The sequence below is a fragment of the Talpa europaea genome (assembly GCF_964194135.1).
Source record: "Talpa europaea genome assembly, chromosome: 5".
Taxonomy (NCBI): Eukaryota; Metazoa; Chordata; class Mammalia; order Eulipotyphla; family Talpidae; genus Talpa; species Talpa europaea.
In genome coordinates this window covers 120,932,690-120,955,422 of record NC_140071.1, presented here as the reverse complement: position 1 = coordinate 120,955,422, position 22,733 = coordinate 120,932,690, and positions in this window count along the sequence as shown.

The window sequence follows — 22,733 nt, the reverse complement described above, 5'->3', positions numbered from 1 at the left end:
GAGGGGAGCAGCGGGCGGCAGGAGAGGTCTGTGCGCCATGTGGGACCCTCGCCTGGACCCAGGAATCGAACTGGTGCTGCAGAGGCTACGGGCAGCTTCGCAACCCAGCTCTCAACCGCTGAGCCGCTGGGGAGGCCCATTAATTTATTTATTAACAGGTGATAATAGAGTGATTAAAAGCTCTTGGAACTAATTGGCCTTGATCTGAGTCCGACTTACCAGCTGCATAGCCTTAGCTAAGTTTAGTTTCCTCATCTGTAAAATGAAAATTAAATGGTTGGATAACGAGGTCTCAACACCTCATGTGGTTGTGGGCATTCATAGGGGTTAATATCTATACAGCACTAAGCACAGTGTCTCTGGTACACAGAAGAACCTATATAAGTATTTGCAAATATTTTGTTACCCTCATGATTAACTAAAAATAGATGTTCAGTAATAATCCAAATGAAAACTATATAAACATCAAGACCCTAGAAAACATCATGTAAAAATTTCAACATTAAACATTTAAAACAAGTCTAAGAATATGCAATGGCAGATATATGATCTATACAACAGTAGCTTCACCTAACTATTCTCCCAATGCCAACCCTCCATCAGTCTACCTTCTGTTCAGTCACTAAATTAAATATCCTAAAGCAATGCTGGTTTAAGTCACTTCCCACAGGAACCTTTACAAACACCACATAGTATAAGATAAACCTCAAGCCCCAGAAGTAAGCTCCACTTCTGCACAGACTACAAGCTTCTAGCAGCCTGCATTTCACAGGACTTAAAACAATTAGTAATTACATATTGGAGTGATCATTTGGTAAATACCTTTCTTAACCACTAGAACAAAAGCTCAAGCAGTCAAGTCTGTTTTGCCCACCACTGCTTCATGGGACACGGCCTGCTGCAGGTGCTCAGTAAATCTCTGATTGATCAACAATTCCCATCATCCCTCACTGCTCACAATACCACCCAATGTATACGACCCTTCACACTTTATCAAACACTCTCATATAAATTTTCTTTTCCGGGTCTCACAATAAGCCTCCATGGAAGGCAGGTAAGGAGAAAACAAAGGTCTAAAAGTTCAGTCACCCAAGGCACATTATGAGTAAGTGGCAAAGAAACCAAAGTGTGTTGACTCCAAGCCTGAAGTTCCTTCTAGAATACTCTGTCGCCAAGTTAAATACAGTGCAAAATACTCACACATTGGCTTTGATTTGCACTTTCCAGACTCTGTAGTTTTTCTCCCTCTTTCTCCGCCCCCCCTTTTATAACTTTTCATTCATTAAAACCACTGTTATTTAGGACTGTGAATGATGGGCAACCCCTCCTGCTTCCTTCAGGATCCACCACCTCAACAGAGATGTGACACTTCTGCATGGATATTATTTCTTCACTCAACAGATATGAGGTATGAGGTACAGATATGATTCATTCTTTCAATATAATAGTGAGCACCTGCTAAGTGTCTTTACTGTGGAGTTTCCAATGAGAACCCTACAATTAGGATCCTGGTGTGCTAGTGGTCTGAAAAACTAGTTTCAAGAAGAGAATAACAATGTAAAGTAATCAGCTTTAAAAGCAGTACAATTGTTGCAATTCATACTCTTAAGAAGTAAAGCAGGGCCTCCCCGGTGGCCCAGTGGTGCAGCCTCTGCAGCACCAGTTCCATCCCTGGCCACCGGCCCTAAGCACTGTACTTTGTCAGTCTACCTGTTCTGCTCCCCACTCTTTCTCTGGTGAATTCTCTCACACTCCTGCACTTCTGACTGTACCCACTGTTTGTATAAATAAATAAATAAATCTTTAAAAAAAAAAGAAGTAAAGCAAATTCTAATACACTACCCTCCAAAATAGAGTAAGTTGTACCAATTTTATATCAATTAAAAAATGAAAATAGACTGAATTTATCTACCTTCATACAAAAATACCCACAGACAAAGTATCCCCATGTCTTTTCCATGAAAATGGTTTTTATCCATCAGGTTTTTTAAATAGTTAACAGCTCCTCTCTAACTTGTCAGCGCAAAAGCAAAGCACACACAATTAAAATGAAAACAACAGATTCAGGGATTCTATTCCTCTGAATTACTAGCACAGAACCACAACTCTAAATACAGCAGCAATAAACCTGCAATAATCCTGGTGAAATATAGTATCAATTAAATGTTGGTGCAAGAAATGTAATGCAGAATTACTGCCATATTAACACTCCCTGAAGATAAATCACCAAAGACTTTAAACAAGTGAAAATCGATTCTATGAATATTTAACATGGCAGACTTTATTTAAAATTTCCCACAGCAGACATACACTCACATGAAAAAGACCTACAATGGGTTAATAGTGCTAGATTATATATGAATTCATATTCATAGATAAATGGTCTGGGAGTCTTATCTTAGAAATGACAATATTTTACAGCCTGGGGGTAGGCAGGGCAGGACATACAAAACAGTACTTGATACTGTGTTAATTCATTGCAGAATTTAATAGAAACAATACCCAATTAATCCTCCTCTTTCTAAATTTCAGTGCTAAATTTAAGAGGCCAATCACAGGTAACACACAAAGAGAAGTTGTAGGAACAAAACTCAAAAATTCTCTCTTGGAATAAACAAAAACCAGACAAAGCATCTGTCTCCCAGGGCAAAGGTTTGGGCACATGAAGAATTTCCATCAGTCTGTCTGTCTCCCACCTCACTATCCCTATGTGGACACAGTGCTTTCGGACACGGCGGTCCCGCAGGTCTGGAATAACCCAATGTAAATCTGAGGGTGCTTGGGTTGTATTTGTTTGCTTACTTGAGGGTCTTCAACAGTGGAACTATTAATAAACTTAAAATGCAGTGGGTTTTGTTTTGTTTTTTGTTTTTTGGTTTTTTTTTTTGTATCTCCCAACAGACCAGTGGGCTCACTCCCCCATCTAAGGTCTTCTGATGACTCTGTCTTCCCCACTCCATGATCACCTACCAGAAAGTAATGTACAGATCCTGCAGAGAGGCTAGACCAACCTCACAGAACCTCATTAGGAAAGCTTCCCTTTTATTATATCTAAAGCTCCTCTCATTGTGCAGTAATTCTGCTTCCTTTATTTTTCTCTGTGAACACAATGGAAGGAAATAAACCCTTAAGAGAAAATGTCCCTTTCACAGAAATACATTTGATCAGGTGAATCCTAAGTTAAAATAGGTGCACTCTTAAATAGCTGCTCTCTTTAAAAGAGGAAGATATCGAGATTTAAATTTAATCCTATCATTTACATTTAATAAAAAAGCCAGACATTAATGGCTTTGTAGGAACTAAGCACTTAATATCTCTTTTAATTCTGAAATAGTATAGGTGTCCCTGAAAGTTTAAGTTCACACCTTCACCCACACTCAATTCTAGCAATCAGGATACAGAGCTTTTGCTAAATGGTTTCGCAGGGCAATGGTGGTGGGGGATAAATCTCAAAGCTCTTGTGTTTCACTCCACCCTTCCAGCTGCCCTTTTGGGTCTTCCGCTCCTTTACCTTCATAGACTGGAAAAATGAGAAGAGATAAAATTCAAGGCTGCTAATTATACTTTGCACATAAACTCTAGATTTTAAGATATGTGAAGAAGGAAATTGAAATAAGGCTAAAATTGTTTTTGGATGTAAATTATCCTGAGAGCTACTTATGTATAATTTCTTCATCTTCTTTATTCAAGTAAGTGAATCCTAGATCAATTTCCTTTTAGGTCAAATGTTTTTCCCTTACGACTTCATGACTAATTCTATATAACTCTAACACTCCATTACTCACCCCTTAAGAACTCGATTTACTATACTATTTTGCTGGGAGGAAAGGAGCTAAAACTTGTCTGAGAGCGACTAACATTATGCACTTTGGCATGAAGTCATCATTATGGGGTGGAGTTAAAATTAAATAACCCTATAAAAGAAAAAGGAAGGGCATCTGAGAGAAGTACTACCTCCTTTCTAACACAGTTAACTGTATGTTTCCCGACAGTTGTCCCATCACTAGCATCCTACTCTATAACTCTAGGGTGAAGATGGGTCCCCACCCTCATCAAGCTGTCAAAGAACTGGTCATAAAATTAAATGAAAAAGTTTCTGCTTTCTCTCCATCCATTGAGCTCACACCAGATTTTTTTTAAAGATTTATTTATTTATGTATACAAGAACTGGGGTACAGGCCAGAGGTGTGGGGGTGAGAGGATTCACCAGAGACAGAGTGGGGAACAGAACAGGCAGATCTACTGAAAAAACTGCTGAGGGGGGCTGCAGGCGAGGCAGGAGAGGTCTGCTGTACCATGTGGGTAGCTCCCTGGCAGCGGATCGAACTCATGCTTCAGTGGCTGCGGACAGCTTCACAGTGCTGTGCTTAACCCCTTGCACCACCAGGGAGGCCCCCAATCAAATTTTCATCCCTATCATTCTATCAAAACCTTTCTTGTCAAGATCCCCAGTGACCTCTTTGCTGCCAAAATCAATGATCCATCTGATCTTCATCCAACAGGATGACTCCTTTGATTGGAACACATTCTTTTCACGCCTTCTGAGACAAACTGCCTTTTCTTTGGATTTTCTATCTACCTCACTGACTCCCCCTACTCATGTTTTCTTTGCTGGTCCCTTCCAATCTTTCAACTCCAGGTTCCAGAATTGCTCATATACCCAACTGCCTACTCATACATCTTTACATGAATATCTAACAGACATCACAAACCTACATCCCTAATCACATTACCCCCAAACAGGCTCCTCCAAAAAGCCCTGCCCATCTCAATAGACAGCAACTCCATTTTTCCAGTTGCTCAAGAGGCTCTACTCATACTCACTCTGTCTCACTCCACAACTAACATAACAGGAAACCAGCTCCACATTATATCTAACCACCCCAACCACTCACTGCAATCATGTCCTATGGAGATGCTGCAATGACTCTGCTTCTACCCTTCCTTGTAGACACCACAAAACAATGTGATCCTTTTAAAACATTAAGGTACTAAGATTTACTTATTATCTTATGATGCTGACTCTTCCCTCCTAAGATTTTAACTTTTGAGGTTAAGAGGGAATAAACTGTATAAAATACTGTTCAATAACTTGTACTAAAGAGAAACTCTGCTTTGCATTTTATCATAATAGTTTCCTACAGTTTTTCTCTTCATTGACTGTATATTTCAAGCCTCGCTCAAAACATTATTTTTTTTCCTCAGAAAATTGTCTTTCACTTTATTGCGATACTTTAATTGCACTCAGCTCTGGCAAATGATTAAAAATTTATTTTCCATGCACTATAGTTGACGACTCATTCAGAACCAAATAAAGCTGATTTCTATGTGGTCACACATCTCATGCCAATTCAGTCAAAAAAAAAAAAATGAGGCCTGACTATAAAGTAATAAAGCTGGGAGATCATGTGTGGTTGGTTTATAGAATCACTTTCATTTCTTTCATATCACTGAATGATGAGAATCTAAGTGCAAAATGTAAAAGTCATGTTTAACACTCAAAACAACAAAATCACCCCTAAACTGAGGCAACTATTACTTTCTGGCCTGAACCACTCTAAGACAAATGGATTCAAAACACCCGTGTGATTACAGCATTAGAAATGTCATATGTAGACGTACATGAACTATTTTATAATCATAAATATGAATCAGAGTCTTCCTAGTCAGACCTATCTAATTTCATCAACCTTCTGAAATTGCATCTTTCACTAAAGCAGCCTCAAGGCATAAATGCAATAAGATAACATTAATTAAAATACATAAAACCATCCAGGAGTAGCAAGGAGTGTACCATATTTTTTAAAGGGTAGAAATTGAGCTAAAAATAGGTATCACTATTTTGCCAGCTTAAAAAGCTAGGTCTTACATAGTGCCTGAAGCTACGAGTCTACCAGACTTTCTCCAAGGGAGGATAATAATTAGTACATTATTCACTCGTCTGGTATGCGCCTAACTTTGCAAGGTTGTGCGTGCATGCTCACTTTGCAATGTTCAACTTCAGTTCTCTGCTACCTGTTGGTTGTTAAGCAGAATCCATGAAGTTCCAAACTATAGTACACCATCCACTAACTGGGATGTCAACAATGTGCCTTACAAAAAAACCAATGACTCTATGTAACCCTAATGAGACAATATTATCACTGCTGATGTTTAGTTCGCCCCTGCATTTGGAATCAAAGTACTTCTGATCATAAATCAAGGATCATCACAATATTATCAAAATAACCAACACTACCTTAATATTGACAGATCCCACTGAGTCTCCAAAGTAACCCTACCAGGTAGTATAATTCCAATATTCAGATGAGAAACAGAGGTTCAAAGTAACTGAGAAACTTGCTCAAGGTCACACAGCTACCAGCATTGGAACTCTGACCTGAATCCCAAACACCTGACTGCATTATATATTCCACTGGGAATCACTGCAAATGTATGCAAATATTTAAGGTGGATAGAAATAAAGAATGTAATATTATCAGCAAATTTCATGGCTTCTGTACATGCACAGGGATAATCAATGTGACAGTGCTATTCTGTATTATGCCTTTTCAATTAAAATTACTTCAAGTATTATTATCTAAATAACCACAGCACAGAAATGAAATCAGGTCAGAGATGAGCTATGGCTAGAATTTTATTTCTTAATGATGTGAAGACATATAATGATACAAAACAAGGTCTCAGGTAATAGATGGTAACAGTGCTTTGTTTTCCATAATATTAAAAGTAAAAACCTTATCTACATGGTGGGATTTCAGGTGATTTGTAAAAATTTCTTTTTTATACTTTGTTATTTATTGTTGTGTTTTCTCCTACAACCTTTACCATTTCTATCATATGAGAAATGATAAGGGTATTTCAAATTGAAGAAAATAAACAGTAATAACCCATCTGTGCCAATGGGCTAATATTTTATTTAAAATGTATGCTAAGCTACTGATTAAGCCCAATCTTGTCATATAAGGAGAGGATAAAATTAAATTTAACAATCACATGCTATGAAGTCAGAGGTATATGTGCTAAATCATGCAGAACAGTGCACCTCATCTAACTGGGCTTCCCAGAACTCCTTTTTCTCACCTACAAAGAGAAAACTATAATACTACCTGTTTAACATGGTCATTGTAAGAATTACATGAGAAACACATGCATTTATGCACATGCATATTCATGTATAAACTGTAAACTGTGTTCCAAACTATTAACAATTCAGATTTTTAAAAATCTAAGCAGAAATACCTGATGACTTCATACAGTGGTAGATATACATGTTGGTTTTCAATGATGCACACCTGAAACTTACATGACATTATAATACAATGTTACTCAATATAAAAAGTAAAATAAACTGAAAGAATCTTACATAGACCAGTGCTCTCATTCCTTTTTTGTGACATGAATTTATATGTTCCTACTTTAGCTTCTTTTATAAGCCAAAACTTAGTGCAAAGGCAAAAGTGTGTGTGTGTGTGTGTGTGTGTGTTTTCCAAATGACATCCTCAGTAGACTAAAAAACCACTACTCTTTAACTCTTTCCAATATATATTTATGCAAAAGAATTTTAACTACATGACAGCCAATTTCAAATTAGATTCCCATTCTATTCACATTAAAATGCCTATAAATAGTGGTGGGTGCTTTCAGTCATACGTCTTTATACACTAGGAGAACATTTGGAGGTTGACTTATAGGAAAGAAAATCTGGAGACAGAACAACCAATTTGCAAGCTTTCCTATCATCAAGGTAAGAAAAAAAATGAAGACATTTGGGGACTGGGGGAAAAAACAGATTCCAGGAATATTTCAGAAGACTGATCTTTTCTGTGGATGGTCTAATTCGTGAAGGCAAAAGAAAAAAACTCAGAGCCCGGAAGGTTTCCAGCTTTGGTGCCTGTGAGACGGTGATGCTGCTAACTATGGTGGGGAACACAGGAAGTCTTAACAGGATTAAAAGGCAGACGCATCACACATAGCTGGTGGATTGCAAGGCTGAACAATCACTCAGAAGACTTTTTTAAAGCTAAACTATATATATATATATGCCTTACAATGCAGCAGTTACATACTTTGGAGTATACATAACAGAAATGCATGCTAACTGTCCACCAAAAGGCACATACAAGAATGTTCTTAGTACCATCATTCTCAATAGCCAAGAATTGGGAAACCAAATGTCTGTCAAGAGTAGTATGGATAAGCTGAGATAGATTCACATAATGGGATACTAACACAATGGACAAGAATGAACAACTGCTCTTCACAACAGCATGGATGGCTGAAGTAAAAATGCACATATTGCATGACTCCATTTATGTTATGTTCAAAACAGGCAAATTCATCTGTAGTGATGGCGGTAAGATGGGAAGTAAAATGGTGTTCTCTGGAAGGCAGTAGTTAGAAAACTGCAAGGGGGCATGAAAAGTCCACTCCCTTGACCTGACTAGTGGCTCCACGGGTTAGTACATGTGCAAAAAGACATCAGCTGCCCACTTAAGATTTGTATACTTGACTATCAACATAGAGTAATTTAAAAATTGAATGAGTAAAGGGCCTCCCCGGTGGCGCAGCAGTTGAGCGCTGGGCTGCGAAGCTGCCCGCAGCCTCTGCAGCGCTGGTCCGATCCCCAGACGCCAGGGGAGGGTCCCACATGGTGCTCAGACCTCTCCCGCCGCGCCCGCTGCTCCCCTCAGCAGTGTACTTCGTCAGTCTGCCTGTTCTGCTCCCTGCTCTGACTCTGGTGAATTCTCTCACCCTCCCACACTTCTGACTGTACCCAGTGCTTGTATAAATTAATAAAATAAATCTTTAAAAAAAATTGAATGAGTAAGTAAAATTATCCTAGCCCGACAGCACTACAATGAAATCCCCTCCAAAACAGCCTGCTGACTGCTGCTACCTAACAAAAGTCTCACTGCAAAAGTCAAGCAACAAACTGAAGCCCTCAGTACAAGTAATTGTCACTTCATGTTCCTTTGTACAGAACGTAAGAAACACTTAGCTTTCCTAAGAAGTCATTACCTAAGTGCTCTTGGTTGGCTCAGATCCTTCAGATGCAGAACCTGGCCCTGGCATAGCATCAACCCCTCTCTTCCACTTTCTTTAAAACCTATCAACAAATTGTATTGATCTCTCTTCTGAGTTAGTCTCTACATGCTAACACTTGTTATGGGTGAGCTCCTGGGAGATGGGTTTGGGCCCACTCACTTTGTCTCCTATGCACCAGCTACAGTGCACTAGCACAGGGCTAATCCTCCATAAATGTTACTGGATTTTGTTTGAACAATTCAACATGCTGTCAATAAAATTCCCTTAACGCTTCAAGGCTAAAGATTGAGTACCACAACTTCTTTTATAACCATCCAACTAGGTCCAATCCTGCGCGTTATTCTTTTTTTCATTAAAAAGTTGACTTAGTCTCCCAATATTATCACCATTGAAGAAATAAGAATGCGCGACAGCTTCCCAAACTGCTTAGCTTGATTTCACCTCAGTATATTTGTTTTCTAGGACTTAACAAAAGAATTCCCTACACAGGCTATTTGTTAAAGTTCTACCTGTGGTCATCTCCTCAGAGTAAGTAACAGTAATGAAGAAAAAAACAAGTCCTCCTTTATGTAATCAGCTTCAATCACTGAGTGAGCTTCGGCCTCCAGTGTTCTGTTGTGTAAATGATGCATCAGAGACAATGCCACATTAGCCTTATATCCCTGGCTATAAAAATCTGATTTGATGGCTGGAGTTAGACTTTATTTCCTAAGTAAAAGAAAGCTGCTGAGCTGATAAAAAGTAAGATTCTTGACAATGAAACTATTCACAGATGAAATAAAAACTTACTGGCTAAGAAAGTGGATTTAAAATTTTTAAAAAATGGGAGAGCCCTAGGGCCTCCCCGGTGGCGCAGCGATTGAGCGCAGGGTTGCGAAGCTGCCCGCAGCCTCTGCAGCGCCGGTTCCATCCCCGGCCGCCAGCGAGGGTCCCACATGGCGCACAGACCTCTCCTGCAGCCCCCTACTCCCCTCAGCAGTGTACTTCGTTAGTCTGCCTGTTCTGCTCCCCGCTCTGGCTCTGGTGAATTCTCTCACCCTCCCGCGCTTCTGACTGTACCCAGTGCTTGTATAAATAAATAAATCTTAAAAAAAAAAAAAATGGGAGAGCTCTAGTCTCAGGTCAGCTACTTAATGCACTAAGATTCTTCAATCTCAATATTCCTTTCTAGATGATCATAGTATATTTACTTAAATAATAGGTCTATAGTCCTTTTTCATCCACCAGCTACCTTAACAATGAAATAGGGGAAAGACGAGAAAGACCTGGGGAAAAGAGCGACTGTGTCTGCCATGTGATAAACCTTCTTAGGCACTTTACTTGCATGTTATCTCCTCCAGTCCTCACCCTCTTCAGGTGGGAAGGGGTCTCCAGTGTGTGATGAAGGAGACAGGGACAGCATGTCCCTGATAACAATTAGAGACCCAGAGCTAGGACGTGTTGCAAGGATTGAAGGCCTCCAAAGCCGCAGACCTTCCCCTAGGCCCTGACCCTCCCACAGCACTCCTCAGCTCTCCAGTGGAGACCTGGGACTCCACAGGCTGCTTTCATCAGTAAGCTAATGTGTTCTTTGTGGAAGCTGCCATTTTCTGCATCATTACTTCTGCGGCTCTCTCAGGACCTGGCTGGGCACAGGGCTGCTATTGCTGCTGTTACAGCAGCTGTCTGGAAAATACAGCACAGCCTTGGGCAGGGTAGAAGAGCCTGGGTAGGGGGAAGGGGAGGAAAATGGGAGAGAGGAGAGAAGGAAGGGCAAGGATGGAGGGAGAGGGAGAGAGACCATGCACACAAGCAAGTTGTGTGTCTAAAAATATATAAATAGAAAACAAATAAAAATATTAGAAGGAACTGCAATAAGAAGGAAGTAAAGGGCCTCCCCGGTGGCGCAGCGGTTGAGCGCTGGGTTGTGAAGCTCCCCACAGCCTCTGCAGCGCCGGTTCGATCCCCGGCTGCTCCCTGGCCACCGGAGGAGGGTCCCACATGGCGCGCAGACCTCTCCTGCCGCCCGCTGCTCCCCTCAGCAGTGTACCTCGGTCCTTCTGCCTGCTCTGCTCCCTGCTCTGGCTCTGGTGAATTCTCTCACCCTCCCCCGCTTCTGACTGTACCCAGTGCTTGTATAAATAAATAAATAAATAAATATTAAAAAAAAAAAGAAGGAAGTAAAGATAAATTTAAGACACACAGAGCGTTCACAATTCTCTAATATGGGTAGTAAATATATCAGTATCTTGTACATTCGTCTCTACTTATTAGGATCCTTGGATGCTGGAAATATTTTGTTTGGGTAAAATTTATGGATATAGATACACCGATATCAATGTAGATGTATAAATAAATACTCTCTCACACAGACATCAGGGAGTGCGCAGACTATTAACTATTAACAATGTTCCTTCAGGGAACAGGAAGAAAGAATGAAGACATTTATGTTTAATCCTAAACGCAATTCTGGGTATCTCAAGAAGTAAAGGAGACAGAACTTAAACGAACACTCAAGTTTTCAATAATTACTACAGTTTTATACAGATGTAACCGATTTTCAGATTTAGGTCGCCCAGCTCAGGACCCCAAGCCCTTGAATGCAGTTGCATTTGGATGCTAAGACATCATGTTCCCACCTCAACAGCCCTCCTCACTCCTGCTTGTCCTCCTCATCTCTCTAACCCTCACTCAGTGTAGGGCTAAGCTCTTAAAAGTCTTCGCATTCTTAACTCTCAAATCTATTGCTCCACCTCAGTTCTCTCCCTGAGTTCCAGACTCTTAGATCCAACTGCCAGGTCCATATCTACAATCTCTGTAATTGGATGCCTATTAAAGACCTAAAATTATCATACTCAAAGCTGAATTCCTGATCTGCCCTGCCTCTGTCCAGTCAGGTGACTATAAGAAAATATCGTAGACTGCTGACTGAAAGACAACACAAATTGATTTCTCATAGTTCTAGAAGCTGGGACATCCAAGACCAAGACACTGGCAAACCTGGTGTCCAGTTATAGACAGACACCCTCTTCCAGGTTACAAGAAAATGCCAGTTTCTTGTAATATCGTATCTTCATTGTAGTGGGGAGCATAGGGTTGGTTAGCAAGTTCTTTTTATAAGGGCAATAATCCCATTCAACAGGGTTCCACCCTTGTCAAGTCACCTAATCCTAATTACCTCCTGAGGACCTCACCCGCTAATATCATGTGTCATCATAGGGTTTCAACATACGAAAGGAGGGTGCAGCTAGGAGGACAGAAACATTCAGTCCATGAAGCTCTAACACCAAAACTTACTCCACTGCAGTAGTCTTTTCCATCTCACCTCAGAGCAGCCTCACACTTCCAGCTGCTTGGACAAATATCCTCAGAATCATGCGTGACCCCTCCCTTTCTACCACATCCAAGCCTTCAGTAAATCCTGGTGACTCCACTTTGAAAAGGTATCGAGAATCCAGTCACTTCTCACCGCTTTCATCCTTATCCAGCTCTTCACCACTTCTCAAACCTGATTACCACAATAGTCTCTTGACTGATCTCGCCAAGCCTACCCAGCATCCCTACAATCCTTTCCATCAAAGTCACCGGATGACCCTGGTAAAGTGTAAGTAGTTGGATAGTGGCCCTTGGGTCCAGGCCAGCAGCCAGCAGCTTTACATATATTTTTTTAAAGATTTATTTATGCATACGAGAACTGGGGTACAGACCAGAAGTGTGTGTGGGGGGTGGGGGGGGAGGTGAGAGGATTCACCAGAGACAGAACAGGGAACAGAACAGACAGATTGACTGAAATACACTGCTGAGGGGAGCAGTGGGCGAGACAGGAGAGGTCTGCTGCGCCATGTGGGTTGCTCCCTGGCCAGGAATCGAACTCATGCTACAGTGGCTGCAGACAGTTTCATAGGTTGAGTCTTAACCCCTTGTGCGCCACCAGGGAGGCCCATCTTCACATATTAACTGACAGGAAAGTCAAGGCCTCTGAGTAGCCTTCAGGATGTTTCACCACCTTCATTCCCACCTTTTACCTCTCTATTCCAACCACTCTTCACCTCCTTCACTCTTCCATGCTGACTCTCCTCCTACCCCTGGAACACCATTTCCTCAAATGTCTTCCCCAAGGATGAACAGCACCAGCCATCGCCCCTCACCTCTCTCCAGTCTTAAGTCAAACACCACCTTCTCTGTAAAGTTTTCTGACCCCTTCCTTCACTCCCCCACCATCTGAAATTGTATTCCCCATGCCTCTAGACTGGTTCATTTTTCTCTGCATCACTTACAATCTTGAAATGTTGATTACTTATGTTATTTAATTACTGCCTGCAATCCTGTATACAAATCTCACAAAAGCTCAGTTTTTTGTCTGTGTTCACTGCTGTATCCTCAACATCTACTTGGTGCTCAAAATATATGTGGTGTGAGGACCTCCCTGGTGGCACAAGTGCTTAAGACGCAGCACTATGAAGCTGTCCACAACCACTGCAACAAGAGTTCTATCTCCGGCCAGGGAGCAACCCACATGGCGCAGCAGACCTCTCCTGTCTCGCCCACTGCTCCCCTCAGCAGTGCATTTCACTCAATCTGCCTGTTCTGTTCCCCACTCTGTCTCTGGTGAATCCTCTCACCCCCTCCCCTGCACCTCTAGCCTGTACCCCAGCCCTTGTATGCATAAATAACTCTTTAAAAAAAAAAAAGCAGCATTCTTCAAAAAAAAAATGTGGTATGAATAGTTATAACTTTGCCCAGTCACTTAGTCTCGCTAATATCTCAAACTAACATCATACAAAGTATTCCATGACCACTATTATGTTGGCACTGTCCTAAATTTTTCAGAATAATTTCTAATTAAGCATCTTCCCATAAGCTTCACTCATCAGTCAGCCCTGTGTCTGCGGTTAGCTTGTGCTGTACTGGCAGTCGAGAAAGGCCTAGTTGGGTTTTGGGTTTTGTTTTTTCTGCAAGTAGGAGAGGCCTGGGAGGCTCTTCCCAAGTGTTAACAATTATTACCTCCAAATGTTGAGATTTCTAATTATGTTTGTGTTTTATTTTCTTTTTTGCCTGAGCCTTGTCATAATGAACACATTTTGCTTCCATGATCAAAGAAAACCACAATGGGAAATTACCCCCCATCAAAAAATAAAAATAAAAGTAGGTGGGACCATGGCTGAAAGCATGCATTTGCCATCACAACTCTAAGAAGGAAGGTCACAGAAATCCCAAGGCCAAACACTCCGTCACCTCTGAACACACGCCAGTTGAGGCAGCACCACCAGTGGGCTGTGTTCTGGTGCTGATTTTTTTTTTTAACTTCCGTTGGTTCAGAAGATGGACTGATGTCATGGGGTAATTTGGAGACAATTAACAACAAACAAAAATCATCTTTAAATTGATCGTTGAAAGATACAGGTGGTTCACCAGACTTCAAAACAAAACCATGTTGGCTCAACATGCTGGTATTTTTTTTTTTTTATTTTGTCTAATCAGCAATCTGCACATAGCTTTATGCCAATGTCTGGCCAATTTTAATCATCTTTTCCTCTGTTTAAATAGTGTGCACTGTCTTCCTTCCACCTTCTAATCTCAATGTTCAGATGGGGTTAGCTGTTTTCAAGAGAGTAGATAGATCCAAGGGGGCAGCACTGATTTGAATCCACAAGAATCATGAAACTCAATGAAGACTATGAAGTGAGACCTCGTAAGCCTTCTCTTCTGATAGCAAGTGTGACAGTAAGAACATTCACTAGAGCCAATACTTGCTTAACACTTACTTTAATCTAAGCATTTCAAGTTAACATGTTCTTTTATTCCTCCCAAAGCCTGATGCCCATATTTAAAAGCTAAAATACAAAGGCATAGAGAGGTCACACAGCAGTAAGTGGCATAATATGAGTCATGACTCTGGGACCTATATTCTTGTACCACCATGAGTGACCACTGGTGGTTCCTGTGCTTGCCATGAGGGTAAGACTCCTTGCCTTTGGATATACTAAGCCTGACACTTTCCCCCTATGCTGCCTAGCAAACTCTTACTCAGCCTCTAAAACCCATCTTTGGGAGCCCTTCCCGGGCACTCCAAGAGAATTAATCATATTCTTTCTACATTCTACCACCATTTTCTTTGTTCACAGGCTATTTCTCAAACATGTACATCACAAAATCAATCTCCCCCGGCTTATCTATGAGTTCTTTATAGAAAGGAGCTCCATCTGATTCATATGTGAATTCTCAATACTTAGTAAATGTCAAAGAATAAATTAATTTACAAATTTGACATCTTTCTGGGTTCATTTACTAATATAACAACATTTATTAATTGTCTACTATTCTAGGCTTATGTACTTAACTCATTTATGTACTTAACTCATTTAATCCTCATAATCCTATTGAGGAAGGCACTATTATTACCCCCAATTTGTAGATATAAAGGCACAGAAAGTTAAAAATTCTATTCTCATGCTAGAGTTTGGAAGAACCATAATTTAAACCCAGGCAGCCTGGCCCATATTCACTGCCTCCCCACTCACTACATAGGTTCTAAACTGAACTCTTCAAAGTCTAGAGGAAACATTAAACCCAATTCTTGCCCACAACAATGTCACACAGAATCTACCTTTCTTCTTCACATTAGTGGAGGGAATGGGGAATGGTCACCTGCAGAATCTACGAGGGCAAAGATCCTGTTTGCTTGATTTACCCTGGATGCTTATTCATCCAGCACAGGGCCTATGATTTGAAAGGAAACTCAATCAAGATTTGTTGAATGATCAAAAGTCATTTCCATGTAACTCTGAAATGACTGTCAACCATGAGAAGTACATTCGCCGCACACTGGCAACCTGATGTTCTCTGCTAGGCTAGAGATGGTGCTGATTTTTTTTTTTTAACTTTTTTTTTTTAAAGATTTATTTATTTATTTATTTATACAAGCACTGAGTACAGTCAGAAGTGCAGGAGGGTGAGAGAATTCACCGAGCCAGAGCAGGGAGCGGAGCAGGCAGAAGGACCAAAGCACAAGCAGTGGGCAGCAGGAGAGGTCTGCGCGCCATGAGGGACCCTCCTCCGGTGGCCGGGGAGCAGCTGGGGATCGAAATGGCGCTGTAGAGGCTGCGGGCAGCTTCACAACCCAGCGCTCAACTGCTGCGCCACCGGGGAGGCCCTAACTTACATTAAAAAATTTAACAACCAGAAATTTCCCAAACAGGCAAATTCAGAATTTGGTTCGTTAAATAGAGTTGGGAAAGTGATTATCGTTGGGAATTATTCTTTGAAGTGGTTTTCTTGGGTGTTTTATCATTTATAACTAATTAAATGACTACATTTTGCCAGAATCATCTACAAGGTGAAAAGGACTACTTACATTACCATTTAAAAAAAAAAAAAAAATCTCAAAATACAGATTTTAAGCCAGGCCACAGGGCAGCAGGCAAAGCTAGTCAAACGCTGTAGGGAAAATAATACTACCTAAAATCAAATTCTTGACCTGAAATTCAATCTGCTTTGTAATATTCCATCACTTTTCCCGACTCAAGCAGAAGTAAAAGTACTAAGAGGTTATTCCAAAGGACAGTTCAATTTTTTTAGAATTCTTTTTAAGTCAAATAAGATCCTTCTTCTAGAAAAAAGACCCACAACCAACATGGTATAATTTAGCAAGCACAATTCTATTTTACTAGCACACCACATTAAAATGCAATTTTCAGATTAATATATTTACAGAACATCCCGAGACCGCCAGTTGCTCTCCCCTGGCGGCAAAAGCTTATCCTGGGCCTCCCTGGTGGCGCAGTGGTTGAGCGCTGGGTTGCGAAGCTGCCCGCGGCCTCCGTGGCGCGGGTTCGATCCCCGGCTGCTCCACGGCCACCGGAGGAGGGTCCCACATGGCGCGCAGACCTCTCCTGCCGCCCGCTGCTCCCCTCAGCAGTGTACTTCGGTCCTTCTGCCTGCTCTGCTCCCTGCTCTGGCTCTGGTGGATTCTCTCACCCTCCTGCGCTTCTGACTGTACCCAGTGCATGTATAAACAAAAAACAAACAAACAAACAAATAAATAAATAAAACATTCCTCTATTAAAAAATAAATAAATAAATAAAATGTCTTATCTTAAAAAAAAAAAAAAGCTTATCCTCTATAATTATAATGAGTACATCCTCAGGACAGAATGCTCAATGATTAGAGAAATACTGGATATTTTTCCCGAAGAAAAACATCCTTTAAGGTATGTTTCATCCTATAGAAAGTGTAGAAATTTTCTTTGTTTAAAAAAGCAATTAGAAAAAAAGCAAAGCAGTCACCATTACAACCAAATACACTTTGTGCTTCTGACATGAGCTTTCTCACACCGGTTGGTCCTTAGACACTTGCTAACCTCCTGGGGAATTCTCAATTTTACAATCAGTTGCTTTTGTGTCTCAGGGAAATATTCACTTAAGGTACCGTGTGTGACTCTGAATGTGAGTGTGTGCGTGTCTGTATTCACACTTTCTGAGTGCTTCCCATGTGGAGGTCTGTCCTCATTACCTACCTTCAGCCCTATTTTATCACTCATTCTAGCTTTGCACCCTTGGACAGTTTTGGCGAGCTCCCCCACTGTATTTAGGGCTATTACAGCAGCGCCCTCACAGAGGTGTGGGGCCAAATGAGAGCCCCCACATAATAACTCATCACAGTGACTGCCCTCTCCCAGGAAGCACGTGATAAATATTAACCTTAACTTCTATAGGACCCTCCTATAAGTGAAAAAAATAGGTCACTTGTTTGGGGTCACCATGCTATGCTGACAGAGAATGACCCAGGATCAAACCCCAATCTGTAAATTTTCCAAGTCTAGCCAACTGCAACATGAAACATCAAGCACACTGAGGGACTGTCCTCCATATTCTCTGGGGCTAATAAAAAAGAGGGGGGGTGTGAAATCATGTAGTTGATTATCATTACACATATCTCCCCAGCAGCAGCCCTTTTTTTTTTTTTTTTTTTTTTTTTTTGTGGGACCCTCGCCGGTGGCCGGGGATCGAACTGGCTCTGCAGAGGCTGCGGGCAGCCTCACAACCCAGCACTCAACCACTGCGCCACCAGGGGAGGTTCCCCAGCAGCCTTTTCTAAAAGAAAAGTATCATCGTAAGTATTTTAATCCTAAAAGGTATTAAGTTTAGGATAAAGGACTGTTTCTTTCTATAGTACAATAGCAAATGTGGAGTTAATTTTGAAAGCCTGCTTAACCTAGTGATTATTTCACCAACAGGAAATCAAGAAAGTAAGTACCTGGAGCGCTTTACAGCACACACTTTTATGTTTGTGCAGTAAACCCTCCGGACCAGGTAGGCATCCTTCCCCAGGATGTTTTACAGATGAGGAAAGGGTGGGTTGGGCACGGCCCCCACTGACACCCACACATCCCAAGCTGCTCTGCCTAGACCTAAAGTCTATGCTCACATTAGCACAATACAGTAAAGGCAAAAGAAAGCTTAAGTCACCTCTCTGCTTGGTTTTGAGGGTACACTCAATGGAATAAGTTGGAAAGTGCCACACTTTCCAGCACATCCCTATGAACATTAATTTTACCAAATTAATTCATCTCCAGAGAAGTCAAAACTTGGTCTCACATTGAGGATACCCAATACAAAATTTCAAACTTGTCTGGATCAATGTTAGAACAGGTGTTGGGTATCAGGTTGAGATGAGTAGAATCTAATTACTTACCCCCACCCCACTCACAGCTCTTGGGGCCTGTGCCCTCCCCACCCCTTAGTGCCTCAGCCCCCATGGTAGACAGCATTGAGGTTAGAACTTTTTCCAGGAATTCCAGCCTAACACCAATTTTTCCTCTGGAGAGTAACTAACAATAAGAAAAGAGTCCTTGAGTCACAAGTCCTGGGTATTCTTTCTTAGATTTAATTTTTTTTTAGTTGTGGTAAAATACATATAACAGAATTGACCTTTTTAACTATTTTTAGGTGTACAGTTCTATGGCACGAAGGACATTCACAGTGTCATGCAAAAATCAGTGCCATCCATTTCCAGAATGTTTTCATCTTCTCCAACCAACACACCTGAACCCTCTCCATACTAACTCCCCATTCCCCCCCACCCCAGCGCCAGCAGCCCCCTCTCTAGTTCTGTCTCTGTGAATCTGGCTTCTTTAGGAGCTGTACTTCAGCACATGCACAGAGTAGCTATCCTTTTGTGACTGATTTATTTCACAAAGCATAATGCCAGTTCTCTTTTGTTCCCATTTAATCTTCTTTAAGAAACACTCACGATATGCACATCCTTTAGAGGAAATAAAAATAAACATGTGAGATGTATTTTTTCCCCTTTTACTCACTGCTAAAAGGACATATAGGCCTCCCTGGTGGCACAAGGGGTTAAGCACCGCATTCTGAAGCAATCCACAGCCTCTGCAGCACAAGTTCGATCCCCGGCCGACCAGAGAGAAACCCACATGGCGAAGCAGACCTCTCCTGTCTCGCCCGCTGCTCCCCTCAGCAGTGTGTTTTCAGTCAGTCTGCCTGTTCTGTTCCCAGCTCTGTCTCTGGTGAATCCTCTCACCCCCTGCATCTCTGGCCTGTACCCCAGCTCTTGTATGAATAAATAAATCTTTTTTAAAAAATTGAAAAAAATAAAAGGAATATAAACACAAAGGGTGCTTGGAGAGGAAGAGATGACAGAAAGTCAACAAAACCATCCGCCAGCCCACCATGGGACAACTCCATTTTCATTGCCACTTATTCTTTCAAAATCTTTTGCTTCGTCACATGAAATTGTTGTAATTACATCATGTTGAGTATTCTCTTTCTTTCACTAAACTATCCATCAAAATGCTCTATCTCCAATCATTTTAAAAATGAACTTTGTAATCCAGTCAAAAAATGGGCAGAAGAGCTAAAAAGAAACTTCTCTGAAGAGGAAATGCAAATGGCCAACAGGCATATGAAAAAATGTTCAACATCACTTGTAATCAGGGAAATGCAAATCAAAACTACCATGAGATACCATCTCACACCAGTGAGAATGGCACATATTAAAAAAACTGGCAACAACAAATTCTGGCGAGGGTGTGGAGAAAAAGGAACTCTCCTGCACTGCTGGTGGGAGTGCAAACTAGTCCAACCACTATGGAGAGCTGTGTGGAGATTTCTGGACCTATTAAACATAGAGCTTCCATATGATCCAGCAATTCCACTCCTAGGTATTTACCCAAAGGACACAGAAACATCAATTCCAAAGAGCACTTGCACCCCTATGTTTATAGCAGCACTGTTTACAATAGCTAAGCTTTGGAAACAGCCCAAATGCCCCAAAATAGATGACTAGATCAAGAAGATGTGGAACATATACACCATGGAATATTACTCAGCATTCAAAAAAGATAAACACATGCAATTTGCAGCAACATGGATGGCGCTGGAAGGGATCATGCTCAGCGAAATAAGCCAGAAAGAAAAAGAAAAATACCGGATGGTCTCACTCATAGCAGGAATCTAGAAAACTTAAATAAGGGACCAGGAAAATGAATAACTATAAGAAAGTGAAAATCAAAATCAACAAAAAACTATGAACCAGAGACACTTTTTGGGGGGTGGGGGAGGGAGGGGAGGGATTGGGGTCAAAATGGGGGGGTTGCAATTGTATGGGGAATATAAAAATAAAATTTATTATTTAAAAAAAATGAACTTTGAAGGTTAATGTTAAGGGGGGAAAATGTGTTTTTGTGAAAATGTGTCTCCACCTAGCTCTCCTAAGGCAGAAATAAGCTACAACTGCCTGAAGTTCCACTCTGATACAGAGAAATTGTCCCTGACAAGACAATACCATATTATTTAATAGTTGGTGCTGCGAAAGAAGGCAACACCTTCATAAGTGCTCCTGTAAAAGTCATTTGAATGTTAAGCAAAAATGTGTACAAATTTAAAATGTGGCCATCCATCCCACCATTATCTCTCTCGATGGAAAACAGCACAACAGCATCTAGTGAAATTCTTGTTTTCTTTACAGGAATAAAATAATGCTGCCGCAAATCAACATTCTCCTAATTTTTTTTTCAATCCATATGTCCTCAGAATTAAGGGGGAGGAAGATAAAAATTCAATAAAAATGGCACCTTATTTTTGTTTCATATTTCTACGTGCAGCTTGTTATATATATAATTTATATGAAATAGCAGGATCTAGAATCAGTGAAGGAAAATGACTTGAACTGAAATAAAACTCAAGTCAGCAGAAGATGACTTTGCCATCATAAGTTGATGGAAGCAAGACTTCCTTTATTTATTTTAGTAGAAATAATCTCAAGTTCTGGAAAAAAAGACATTTTTAGAAAACGACACTGACCCAATTGCTAAGTCAGATGAATAAGAACGTGTTACTTTTGTTGTACCACTGCACATATATTTTCTGCTTAAATCATTGGAAACATTTCATTTGAATGTAGGATTTTTTTTCCTCCTGAATTTTGAGATACCAGATAATTGAAGGCACGGAGTTCCACTGTAATGGTAAGCAACACCCTTACTGCTCACTGGACATTTCTTCTCTCATCAAGGGAGACCACGAGCACCATGAAGTGAGAATAACCCAACAAAGGAGGACCCAAAAGGACTGATCATTACAAATTCAAAGTCTAAATTACTTGAACTAGAAGGAATTCACAGGGATTCCAAGCTCTAATTCTGCCTAGCCTTCCAGGCCTGCTTCCTTACCTGGATGGAATGTTTTTGGGGCTGGTCCACCTATACCTGCAGCTTCTTTAATCCACTTCTCAATAAACCCCACTGTACCTTTCTGAAAATTGCCCCAAGCATAAAAAAATTCAGCAACGTGGGCAGTAACCTCCTCCCATCCCTGACAACTAGCCAAACACTTTTTTCCTCTGATTTTTGCTACTTATATCAATATTCTTTCACAAAGACACATCCTGGGCGCCCCATTGAATGAAAATTTTTAGTGAGCTTGCCCCACCTTTCCCTTTCCCAGCTTGCTTTGTTAAAGTAGAACCATAAACATTATCAGAGAATAAAACTCTTGAGAAAAACAGATCCAGGCCATCTGCTCTGACTTCTGGAAGGACCAAAACTAAAGATGCCTCTGTGGAAAGGAAATCTAAATGTCATTTTTTTAAGTGGGGAGTAAGAGTCAACAGCATCAGCAAAACCCCACGTCTGACCCTAAGTTTATTTTTCTCATACCTAAAGTTCACCCTTAGCAACTCCAATAGGTCACTCCTCTGCCCTCTGCTTCCTCTGAGGGTCAGCTGACACCCAAGGTAATGGCTACATACCCAAAAGACAATAGAATGAAGTCATAATTTGGGCATCTCAAGTCAAAAATCACTCTTCATTAAATTAACTGAGGCAAAAGCATACACAGAACAGGCTGAATCCTGCTTGACATAACAGTTCCTCCCTGAACATAGTAGATGAGCAATGATCTTTGGGCCTGAACTGCTTATTTCTGGACACAAATCAGTGGCACTGATCAACTGGGGACAAGGTACCAGGAAAATCAACATGAGGACCCTGCTGAAGACCCTGCAGTCGTTGACAATGATCAGGAAGCCACTGAAGGGAGAGTGGAAGGTGGAGAGTACGTGCGCATCATGTGAACATTTGTTTAGGTGTGTACCCAGCGTCACCGTTAGAGCTGGTTGCCACAGGTGTGCCCCAAAAAACATGATTTCAAAACAGATTATGCAAAATAGATCCATGGGCCAGTGC